Source organism: Lampetra fluviatilis, chromosome 7 (genome assembly GCF_964198595.1).
Source record: "Lampetra fluviatilis chromosome 7, kcLamFluv1.1, whole genome shotgun sequence".
Lineage (NCBI taxonomy): Eukaryota > Metazoa > Chordata > Hyperoartia > Petromyzontiformes > Petromyzontidae > Lampetra > Lampetra fluviatilis.
In genome coordinates, this window is record NC_136281.1 from 11057884 (window position 1) to 11071631 (window position 13748).

Consider the following 13748-nt stretch of genomic DNA (forward strand, 5'->3'; position numbering starts at 1 on the left):
CAACAACCACAGCGACTGCCGCCATTCGCCACGAAGTGGCAGTGACATTACCACGTGCTTGCACTTTGAGGCCACGTGAAGTGTCGAAGGCCCGCTGACAGGTCACGAGACAGACCCAGGTGCCATGGGTTGACTGACTGAGATGACTGGCAGATGCACCAGCTGTACCCCCCACTGTGCTGCATTTTAGCTGCTCGGCGTTTGACTAGTTGTGGCGAGCGTCGCTCCTCTGCCCTCCGTTGCTGTTGGAGGGCGACTGCCTCCAACTGCCCAGTAGCGTCCTTCACGAGCCTCCTCCACAGAGACCGATTTTGACACTGCTGGTACTAGTCATTGGCAAGTCCAATCAGCTATACATTCTTCTGTACCGCATCAGTCCATCTCTTCTCCAGCCCATGCTGCACACATTTAGCCCCCTCTATCCGGTCAAAGAGAAGCTGCTTGGGCATGCTTTTGCTGGGCATGCAGGCAACATGACCCAGCCAACGCAGCCTGAAGGGAATGTGCTCAACTCTTTCAAGGATTTGTGAGCTCCTCACACAATCCAACCTGGTTAAACCCAGGATCGATCGTAGGCAGGCTAGCATGAATGTTTCAAACTGATGCAGATGTTCCATTAGAGGGGTCCACGTTTCGCAAGCATAGAGAACAGAGGGCATGACTGTGGCTGAGATGACCCGAAGCTTCGCATGCAGCAACAGACCAGTTAGCTTCCACACGGCGTTATACAGGTGAAGGATAATACCGCTGAGACCTCTGCTGGAAAGATGGAGATGGCCACCAACACACTGCCCAAGCATGGAAACCTTTCCAACTTTCCAAGTAGAACAGGGAATGACTGACTCCTGGACACGGATATTTACCCGGGTCTGCCCACCATTATAAAGGCCCTTTATGGTTGCGAGCACAAGGTCAGGGGCCCAGGAAGCACAAAGAATAACCCAGAGTCCTGAACTATTGATGGTCTCATAGGCCTTGACCAGGTCGATAAAGTAGAGATGCAAGTCTTGCTGGAATTCCCTATACCTCTGCTGTAGCAGACAGCCAAAGAATCACTGGTCTACAAAAAAAAAACATTTTTTTCTGGCCTGGACTTTTGCAGCTGTTTTAGACTAATTTCAGGGTGCTGATTCCAAATCTGATCTCAGATTTGCTCTATCACATCTCATTTTTATGCTATCGGCATACCCCATTTTCATTGATTTTACCCGAAATTAACACTGTCAGTTATGATTGCAAGTTGTTGCGACTCAGTGACTGCTTTAGTGTTAAAATATGGTGCTGTATTTTTAGGATAGTGTGTTTATAATATCATTTTATGTAGATATCCACATTTATTTAATATTTTTCTTCTGCAGTTTTTATTGAAAATGCAATATTTGATATCTCAAAAACCTGATGTGATAGACAAAAACTGATGCCAGATTTGGAATCAGCACCCCACAATTACCTTAAAACCGTTGGAATACCTTATGCCAGAAAAAGTGTGTTGGCCAGTGATATAGGACCACCCTGATCTCAAACCACATTGGGCCTCCGCGAGCCTCTCCTCGGTGTGTCTGGCAAGGCGATGTTGAATAATCCTTGCCAGGACATTTTCCGGCCCATTAAGGTGGAAGATGCCCCTCTGCTTGTTGCAATCAGTGCAACCACCCCCCCCCCTTCTTAAAGAGGGGAAACCCCCACCAGGGCATCCATACAATCCTGCGGAAAGCATTCTATGGCTCGAGGCAGCTGTAATGATGTAACTTTGTGTAGTCTGCACAGACGCCAGCCTCCCTCAGCAGTTCGATTGGTGCTTTACCTGGTCTCGGAATATGAATTGCTATTTGCACCCCCTAAACAGATGATATACCAGCCAAGCACTCTCAGGGGGTGGCTACTTCGTCCAATATTTGAGGTACCGCAGCTCCAGCAGGGTCAACCCCCCATCATGCCCCATGATATCTGAGCTCAGGGATTTTACCTCCCTCAAGACCTCACAGAAATGTTCTGCAAATCTGCGAACCTGTTGTTGGGGCTCAAGAAATTGGATCACCACTCTTTCCCTGCAGGATGGTAATCAGAGTGGTGCTGAAAGTTGCCTTTGTATCGAGATGAAGAGTGATTTGTGATCAAGAGCTGCTGCGGCAGTTTCCATCTCTTCAGCAGTCCGCGATCACCACTCATCCTCGCAGCAACGCGTGGCTCCTCATTCTTTGGATGTCTTGGGATGTCGGAGACGGTGGGAGTGGACCTGCCGCTTTCTCTGAGCTCACCGGAACACCTCCTTTCTTCAGCCAGGATTTTCCAGGGAGGTCTGGACTGCGTACCCAATGCGGCCAAAGCAGCTGCATGACCTACAGTCATAAAGCTCGGTCATTTCCCCTTTGGCATCAGGAGGCGGGGGGAACGACGCCAACCCCAGCTGTAAGCGTTGATTCATTCTCATTTGAAGATTTCATCAGCTAGCTGAGAACAAGCCAATGAGGATTTGAATAGGGTCGGAGGTGGATGCCCACAATTGCAGTGGGGAATGGCAGGAGGACCTTACAGATGACAACCTGACTGATTGCTAGTCAGTGGGCAGACAAGCTCCACAGTAGGTCCTGGTGTCAAGGACATGGGTCCTCATTCTCTGTTCCATCACTAAAGAGTCCAGATGTTCTTGCTGGGACATGGCATGCATGCACGATGTTATGGATGCACTGATGCTGGAACAGCATGTTGGTGATTACACGCCCATGGGCTGCACAGAAGTCTAGCAGCCTCCTACTGTTTTACTGAGCTGATCTCGCCGCACGCTGTCCAATCACTCTGGCCTAGATAACTGCATCGCATACAGAAACACAGAGCAACACAACAACAACAGCCGCCATTCGCCACCAAGTGGCGGTGATGTCACCACTGCTCTTGTGCCAGGCCAGGTGCACTCTGAGGCCACGTGAAGTGTGGAAGGTTTTGGCAGCAGGTGACAGAACAAAGAAACCCCCCTCATAGCCTTAACAGACCTTTGGGGCAAGTGCTGATACTGAGCACCTATGAACGCCGACACTGCACACGAGGGGGTGGGTAGCCAGCACCATGCCCGGCCGCCTTTGTTATACACCACACCAGGTACTAGTTGAGGCCGAGTCAACCTAGGGGAGACCCAGGATCAGTTCAGATAATCGTCACTGGTGTTGGTCGCGAGCAGGAATCGGACTCGGGTCACCGGGTTCTTGTGCAGCGTGCTAACCACTGTGCCACCGCTCCCCACACAGACACATACCCCAATGAAGCCCTCATATATTGCTCATAGGAAATAAAAAACCATATTGGTAATGCATCCCCATGTGTGCAATGGTGTAATGACCCTTTTAGCGCTGATTCGATTCGCGCTCACTTCTTCAGGAACGCATCTTGAGCGCTAAGCGAGGTCTGCCTGTACGCCGAGACAGACACACAGCCACACAAGTAAGGACACAACAGACTCGCAGATACACGATTACACCAACAGACACAAATACACAGACACCCGCATCATAATAATTTATTTATTTAGCGATAAAAACCACACTGAAATGTAGGGCTCTTTATCATGAGGCCTTTTGGCGTCCTTTGGTCTAACACCGTTTGAGACGAGGATCGAAAGAAAGCTGTCTCTGGTGTGGACCAATCAGCTTAAAAAACAATACATATAGTACCAGAGTATGTTTTTTGTTTGCATTCTGACCACAAGTATTGTGGTTAATGCAGACATGATTCCTCGTAAAAAGGTTTCAGTTTGGTGTTTTTATATCTCAACACAGCTGTTTTGTTGCCAGAAAAAAAATGGAAAACCTATTCTCATAATAAAAAAAAACAAATTCAGCCAATGAATGAGTGTTTTAAAAAATACAAATAGGAGGAAACCGGAGCACCCAGATGAAAACCCACGCGTGTAGGGAGGGGGAAACACTCCATCCCCGTACAGATGGAACCAGATGGCGATTAGTCCACCTGCTGTAAGCCAGGGTGTGGCAACGTCCTCGACGGCCACGGGCAAGGGAGCGTCACAGGATTAGTGCGCGTCACCGCCCCTCGCCTCCACAATGGCGGCTAACAGACCACGTGCGTGGCCACCACCGCCGCCCGGCTAACTTGCACACGGATCCACAGGCACGCACGTGCAACACACCCGTACGTTAAGACAGCCGCACATACACACTCAGACACACATACACACGCGCGCGCAAAAATCGTAGGAGCACACAGGCACACACAAACTCCTAGCACACAGACAGCCATACACATGCGACACCAAGGTCCACCACCATTTAGACATACAGACTCACACACACACACAGAGACATACAGACTCACACACACACACAGAGACATACAGACTCACACACACACAGACATAGACTCACACACACACAGAGACATACAGACTCACACACACACACACAGACATACAGACTCACACACACACAGACATAGACTCACACACACACAGAGACATAGAGACTCACAGACACACAGACAGAGACATACAGACTCACACACACACACAGAGACATACAGACTCACAGACACACAGATAGAGACATACAGACTCACACACACACACAGAGACTCAGACACACAGACAGAGACATACAGACTCACACACACAGAGTCATACAGACTCACACACACACAGACACAGACTCACACACAGAGACATACAGACGCACAGACACACAGACAGAGACATACAGACTCACACACAGACTATTGTGGAAAGTGCTGTTAGCAAGCACTTATTAAGGCCGCCACGAGACTTGATTGCTAGCTCCTTTCCTTAAGAGGCAACCCTTGGGGTAGCTAGCCTGTTAAGGATGGTGTGGCCGGTAGCGTACCCAACACACTGCACAAAGTAACCCCCTGGATATCTGAGATAAAGAGCTTCATAGCTCATCGGATTCCTCCAGTGTGAATAGATATTCTCTTCCGATTCTGATCTAAGTCTGAGTCAACCAAGAGGAAGCCCAGGAAATGCTCAACGATAAATGGCCACTGATGTTATCCGTGACCGGCAAAGAAAACTCAGGTTCCTGGGATTATAATAATGCAGTCCGCTAACCACTACGTCACTCCCCACACTCGTACACACAGGTTCACAGGAACACGCAAAGACAAAGATCCCCCTTATAGCCGAGGCAGACTGCTGGGGCAAGTGCTGTTAGCGAGCACCTATGAAGGCCGGCACGGCACACGAGGGGGTGGGTGGTCAGCACCCCGCCCGGCCGCCTTTGTCTCCCCAGTGGCGACATTTACACACCGCACCAGGTACTAATTTGAGGCTGAGTCGACCCAGGGGAGGCCCAGTACCGGTTCAGCTAACCGTCCCTGGTGTTGGTGGCCGTGAGCGGGAATCGAACTTGGGTTGCCGGGTTCGTAGCGCTTCAGCGCACTAACCACGACACGACCGCACCCCACCCGCAACAAACATGCACACGGACACCCACATATCGACTCATGCCCACCCACTCATCCCGTCAGATACACACGACTCTCACACACACACAGACAAAGATCCCCCGTATAGCCTCAACAGACGTTTGGGCAAAGTGCTGTTAGCGAGCACCGATGAAGATTCGGCAATGTCACACGGACACATACACTCTGCCACGTGTACATACAGACAAAGAGACAGACACACACCGACAGTCCGATAGAGACAGATTCATTCACAGGCCCAATGACACACACAGACACAACATTCATTGCCCACTGTGAAATACACAGGCATGTACACAATGGCTCATTGGCACACACGTACACAATCAACACGGGCGACATCCACAAAGACATAAATATACGTACACGAACACACACGTATACACATAACACATAGCCACAACCACACACAAATAGACACACACACACACGCACTGACATACAAAGACATACGTACATACACCCACGTATATAAAACAAACTCACGCATAGTAACATACCTACGATACCCTAGACACAGGTACACACAGCCACATTTACAGACTCACAAAACAAAGACAAAGATCCCCCCCCCCCTTTAGCCTTGACAGACTGTTGGGGCAAGTGCTGTTCGCGAGCACCAACGAAGGCCAGCACGGCACACGAGGAAGTGAGTGGCCCAGCAGCACACTCCGGCCGCCTTTGTATTCCCCAGCGCTGATGCCTACCACAGGTACTCATTTATGGCTGAGTCGACCGAGGGGAGGCCCACGGCCAGCTCGGATAATCGTCGCCGATGCGCCAACCAAAGCGCCACCGCTCCCAATGTCACGACACGCACAGCCACCCAGACTCACAAAGACAAAGATGCCCCGCGTAGCCTCCAACAGACTGTCGGGGCAAGTGCTGTTAGCGAGCACCTAGGAAGCCCGGCAACGGTACACGAGGGGGTGGGGGTGGCTAGCACCCCACGCCCGGCCGCCTTTGTCTCTCCGGTGGCGATGTCATTTACGCGCCGCACAAGATATCGATTTGAGGCTGAGTCGACCTAGGGGAGGCCCAGGACTGGCTCAGAGAATCGTCACTGGCAGTTGTCCGTGAGCGGGGATCGAACTCGGGCCGCCTGGTTGCGCTAACCACTGCGCCACCGCTCCCCCGTACGGACACGTACACACACGCGCAGCGAAATACAAATTCACAGGCACTCACACAAAGACACATACAGCCACATACACACAAAGACACGGGCACGTACAGCCCCGGAGGCAAAGACAAAGATCCCCCGTATAGCCTTCACAGACTGCTGGGGCAAGTGCTGTTAGCGAGCACCTGTGAAGGCCGGATGGGCCCAAGAGGGGGTGGGTAGCCAGCCAGCATCCCACGCCCGGCCTCCTTTGTCTCCCCAGTGGCGATGTTTACACACGGCACCAGGTACTCATTTGAGGTCGAGTCGACCTAGGGGAGGGCCCAGAACCGGTTCAGATAATCGTCACTGGTGTTGACCGTGAGCGGGAATCGAACCCGGATCTCTAACCGCTACACACAGACATACAGACACACACAGACTCACACACACACACACAGAGACATACAGACACACACACACAGACATACACTCACACACACACACAGACATACAGACTCACACACACACAAAGACATACTGACTCACACACACACACAAAGGCATACAGACTCACACACACACAAAGACATACAGACTCACACACACACAAACATACAGACTCACACACACACAAAGACATACAGACTCACACACACACAGACATGACTCACATACACACAGAGACATACAGACTCACACACACACAGAGACATACAAACCCACATACACAGAGACATACAGACTCACAGACACACACACACAGACATACAGACTCACACACACACAGACATACAGACTCACACAGAGACATAGACTCACACACACACAGACATACAGACTCACATACACACACAAATACATACAGACTCACACACACAGAGACATACAGACTCACACACACAGAGACATACAGACTCATACACACACAGAGACACACACACACAGACATACAGACTCACACACACACAGACATACAGACTCACACACGCACAGAGACACACAGACTCTCACACAGACATACAGACTCACATACACACGCAGACATACAGACTCACACACAGAGACATAGACTCTCACACACACAGACATACAGACTCACACACACACATACACAGACACACACACACACACAGAGACATACAGACTCACACACACACAGAGACATACAGACTCACACACACACATAGACATACAGACTCACACACACACAAACATACAGACTTACACACACACACAGAGACATACAGTCACACACACAAAGACATCCAGACTCACACACACACAGACATGACTCACATACACACAGAGACATACAGACTCACATACACACACATAGACATACAGACTCACACAGAGCCATGCAGACTCACACACACACACAGAGACATACAGACTCACACACACACACAGACTCACACACACACAGACATACAGACTCACATACACACGCAGACATACAGACTCACACACACACAGAGACATACAGACTCACACACACACACAGACATACACACACAGAGACATACAGACTCACACACACACACAGAGACATACAGACTCACACACACACAGAGACACACAGATTCACACACACACAGACATACAGACTCACACACACACAGAGACATACAGACTCTCACACACACAGACATACAGACTCACACACACACATACACAGAGAGACACACACACAGACATACAGACTCACACACACACAGAGACATACAGACACACAAACACAAAGACATACAGACTCACACACACACACAAAGACATACAGACTCACACACACACACAGAGACATGCAGAGTCACACACACACAAAGACATACAGACTCACACACACACACATACAGACTCACACAGAGACATGACTCACACACACACACAGACATACAGACTCACACACACAGCGACATACAGACTCACACACACACACAGAGACATACAGACATACAGACTCTTACACACACACAGACATACAGACTCACACACAGAGACATAGACTCACACACACAGACATACAGACTCACATACACACACCGAGACATACAGACATACAGACTCACACACACACAGAGACACACAGACTCACACACACACACAGATATACAGACTCACACACACACAGACATACAGACTCACACACAGACATACAGACTCACACACAGAGACATACAAACGCACACACACACATAGACATACAGACTCACACACACGCACAGACATAGACTCACACACACACAGACATAGACTCACACACACACAGAGACATACAGAATCACACACACACAGACATAGACTCACACACACACACAGACATACAGACTCACACACACACAGACTCACACACACACAGACATACTCACACACACAGAGACATAGACTCACACACACACAGACATACAGACTCACACACGCACACAAAGACAGACTCAAACACACACACACAGAGACATAGACTCACACACAGAGACATAGACTCACACACACACACAGACATACATACACACACACACTCACACACACACAGATACATACAGACTCACACACACACACAGAGACAGACTCAAACACACACAGACATACAGACTCACACACATACAGAGACATACAGACTCACACACACACAGAGACATACATACTCACTCACACACACAGACAGGCATCCACACAGCAACACACACACACAAAGACACAGATCCCCCGTATAGCCTTCACATACTGTTGGGGCAAGTGCTGTTAGCGAGCACCTATGAAGCCCGACACGGCACACGGGGGGCGGGGTGGCCAGCACCACGCACGGCCGCCTTTGTCTTCCCCAGTGATGACGTTTCAGACACCGCGCCAGGTACTCGTTTGAGGCCGAGTCGACCTAGGGGTCGGCCCAGAACCGGTTCAGATAATCGTCACTGGTGTTGACCGTGAGCGGGAATCGAACCCGGATCTCTAACCGCTACACACAGACATACAGACACACACAGACTCACACACACACACACACAGAGACATACAGACACACACACAGACATACACTCACACACACACACAGACATACAGACTCACACACACACAAAGACATACTGACTCACACACACACACAAAGGCATACAGACTCACACACACACAAAGACATACAGACTCACACACACACAAACATACAGACTCACACACACACACAAAGACATACAGACTCACACACACACAGACATGACTCACATACACACAGAGACATACAGACTCACACACACACAGAGACATACAAACCCACATACACAGAGACATACAGACTCACAGACACACACACACAGACATACAGACTCACACACACACAGACATACAGACTCACACAGAGACATAGACTCACACACACACAGACATACAGACTCACATACACACACAAATACATACAGACTCACACACACAGAGACATACAGACTCACACACACAGAGACATACAGACTCATACACACACAGAGACACACACACACAGACATACAGACTCACACACACACAGACATACAGACTCACACACACACAGAGACACACAGACTCTCACACAGACATACAGACTCACATACACACGCAGACATACAGACTCACACACAGAGACATAGACTCTCACACACACAGACATACAGACTCACACACACACATACACAGACACACACACACACACAGAGACATACAGACTCACACACACACAGAGACATACAGACTCACACACACACATAGACATACAGACTCACACACACACAAACATACAGACTTACACACACACACAGAGACATACAGTCACACACACAAAGACATCCAGACTCACACACACACAGACATGACTCACATACACACAGAGACATACAGACTCACATACACACACATAGACATACAGACTCACACAGAGCCATGCAGACTCACACACACACACAGAGACATACAGACTCACACACACACACAGACTCACACACACACAGACATACAGACTCACATACACACGCAGACATACAGACTCACACACACACAGAGACATACAGACTCACACACACACACAGACATACACACACAGAGACATACAGACTCACACACACACACAGAGACATACAGACTCACACACACACAGAGACACACAGATTCACACACACACAGACATACAGACTCACACACACACAGAGACATACAGACTCTCACACACACAGACATACAGACTCACACACACACATACACAGAGAGACACACACACAGACATACAGACTCACACACACACAGAGACATACAGACACACAAACACAAAGACATACAGACTCACACACACACACAAAGACATACAGACTCACACACACACACAGAGACATGCAGAGTCACACACACACAAAGACATACAGACTCACACACACACACATACAGACTCACACAGAGACATGACTCACACACACACACAGACATACAGACTCACACACACAGCGACATACAGACTCACACACACACACAGAGACATACAGACATACAGACTCTTACACACACACAGACATACAGACTCACACACAGAGACATAGACTCACACACACAGACATACAGACTCACATACACACACCGAGACATACAGACATACAGACTCACACACACACAGAGACACACAGACTCACACACACACACAGATATACAGACTCACACACACACAGACATACAGACTCACACACAGACATACAGACTCACACACAGAGACATACAAACGCACACACACACATAGACATACAGACTCACACACACGCACAGACATAGACTCACACACACACAGACATAGACTCACACACACACAGAGACATACAGAATCACACACACACAGACATAGACTCACACACACACACAGACATACAGACTCACACACACACAGACTCACACACACACAGACATACTCACACACACAGAGACATAGACTCACACACACACAGACATACAGACTCACACACGCACACAAAGACAGACTCAAACACACACACACAGAGACATAGACTCACACACAGAGACATAGACTCACACACACACACAGACATACATACACACACACACTCACACACACACAGATACATACAGACTCACACACACACACAGAGACAGACTCAAACACACACAGACATACAGACTCACACACATACAGAGACATACAGACTCACACACACACAGAGACATACATACTCACTCACACACACAGACAGGCATCCACACAGCAACACACACACACAAAGACACAGATCCCCCGTATAGCCTTCACATACTGTTGGGGCAAGTGCTGTTAGCGAGCACCTATGAAGCCCGACACGGCACACGGGGGGCGGGGTGGCCAGCACCACGCACGGCCGCCTTTGTCTTCCCCAGTGATGACGTTTCAGACACCGCGCCAGGTACTCGTTTGAGGCCGAGTCGACCTAGGGGTCGCCCAGGACCTCGTTCAGATAATCGTGACTGGCGGTGTTGGCCATGAGCGGGAATCGAACCCGGATCGCCAGGTTCGTAACGCAGCGCGCTACGACACACACATACACACTCACATCACATACACACTCACATCACATACACACTCACATCACACACATCACATACACACTCACATCACATACACACTCACATCACACACATCACATACACACTCACATCACATACACACTCACATCACATACACACTCACATACACTCACATCACATACACACTCACATCACATACACACTCACATCACACACATCACATACACACTCACATCACATACACACTCACATCACATACACACTCACATCACACACATCACATACACACTCACATCACATACACACTCACATCACATACACACTCACATCACATACACACTCACATCACACACATCACATACACACTCACATCACATACACACACATCACATACACACTCACATCACATACACACACACACATCACATACACACTCACATCACATACACACTCACATCACATACACACTCACATCACATACACACATCACATACACACACACACATCACATACACACACATACACACTCACATCACATACACACTCACATCACATACACACACATCACACACATCACATACACACATCACATACACACACACATACACACTCACATCACATACACACTCACATCACATACACACACATCACATACACACACACATCACATACACACATCACATACACACACACATACACACTCACATCACATACACACTCACATCACATACACACACATCACATACACACACATCACATACACACACACACATCACACACATCACATACACACATCACATACACACACACATACACACTCACACATCACATACACACACACATCACATACACACTCACATCACATATACACACATCACATACACACACACATCACATACACACTCACATCACATACACACTCACATCACATACACACTCACATCACATACACACTCACATCACATACACACATCACATACACACACACATCACATACACACTCACATCACATACACACTCACATCACATACACACTCACATCACATACACACACACACATCACATACACACACACATCACATACACACATCACATACACACACACATCACATACACACACATACACACATCACATACACACACACATCACATACACACACATCACATACACACACACATCACATACACACATCACATACACACACACATCACATACACACACATACACACATCACATACACACATCACATACACATCACATACACATATCACATACACACACATCCACACACATCACATACACACATCACATAAATTACACACATCACATACACACATCACATACACACATCACATAAATTACACACATCACATACACACATCACATACACACATCACATACACACATCACATACACACATCACATACACACACATCACATACACACACACGGAGACTCGCATACATCCCATCAGACAGCCACACACAGAAACCACAATCACATTTAAAGCAAAGGCAAAGGTCCCCCGTGTAGCCCTCGCTGGCTTTGGGGCAAGTGCCATATACAGACTCGCATACACACACAGAGACACAGACAGGCATTCAGACAAATACACACAAAGACACATACAGCCACACACACAGTACAGAGACACAGACACAAACATACACAATGACT

General features: G+C 48.4%; 1 protein-coding gene across 4 annotated transcripts in view; it reads right to left on the bottom strand.

The window, feature by feature from the left end:
- Positions 1–13748, bottom strand: part of LOC144933568 (uncharacterized) — a 54222-nt gene that overhangs the window by 20433 nt on the left and 20041 nt on the right. Inside the window, exon 1 of one of the 4 annotated variants that reach the window (XM_078858492.1) lies at positions 6754–7017. The exons of the other annotated variants lie outside the window; for them this stretch is intronic. The gene's annotated coding sequence lies outside the window, so the exon portion shown is untranslated. Of the gene's footprint in view, positions 1–6753; positions 7018–13748 lie in introns of those variants that run through there. 4 annotated transcript variants of the gene reach the window in all.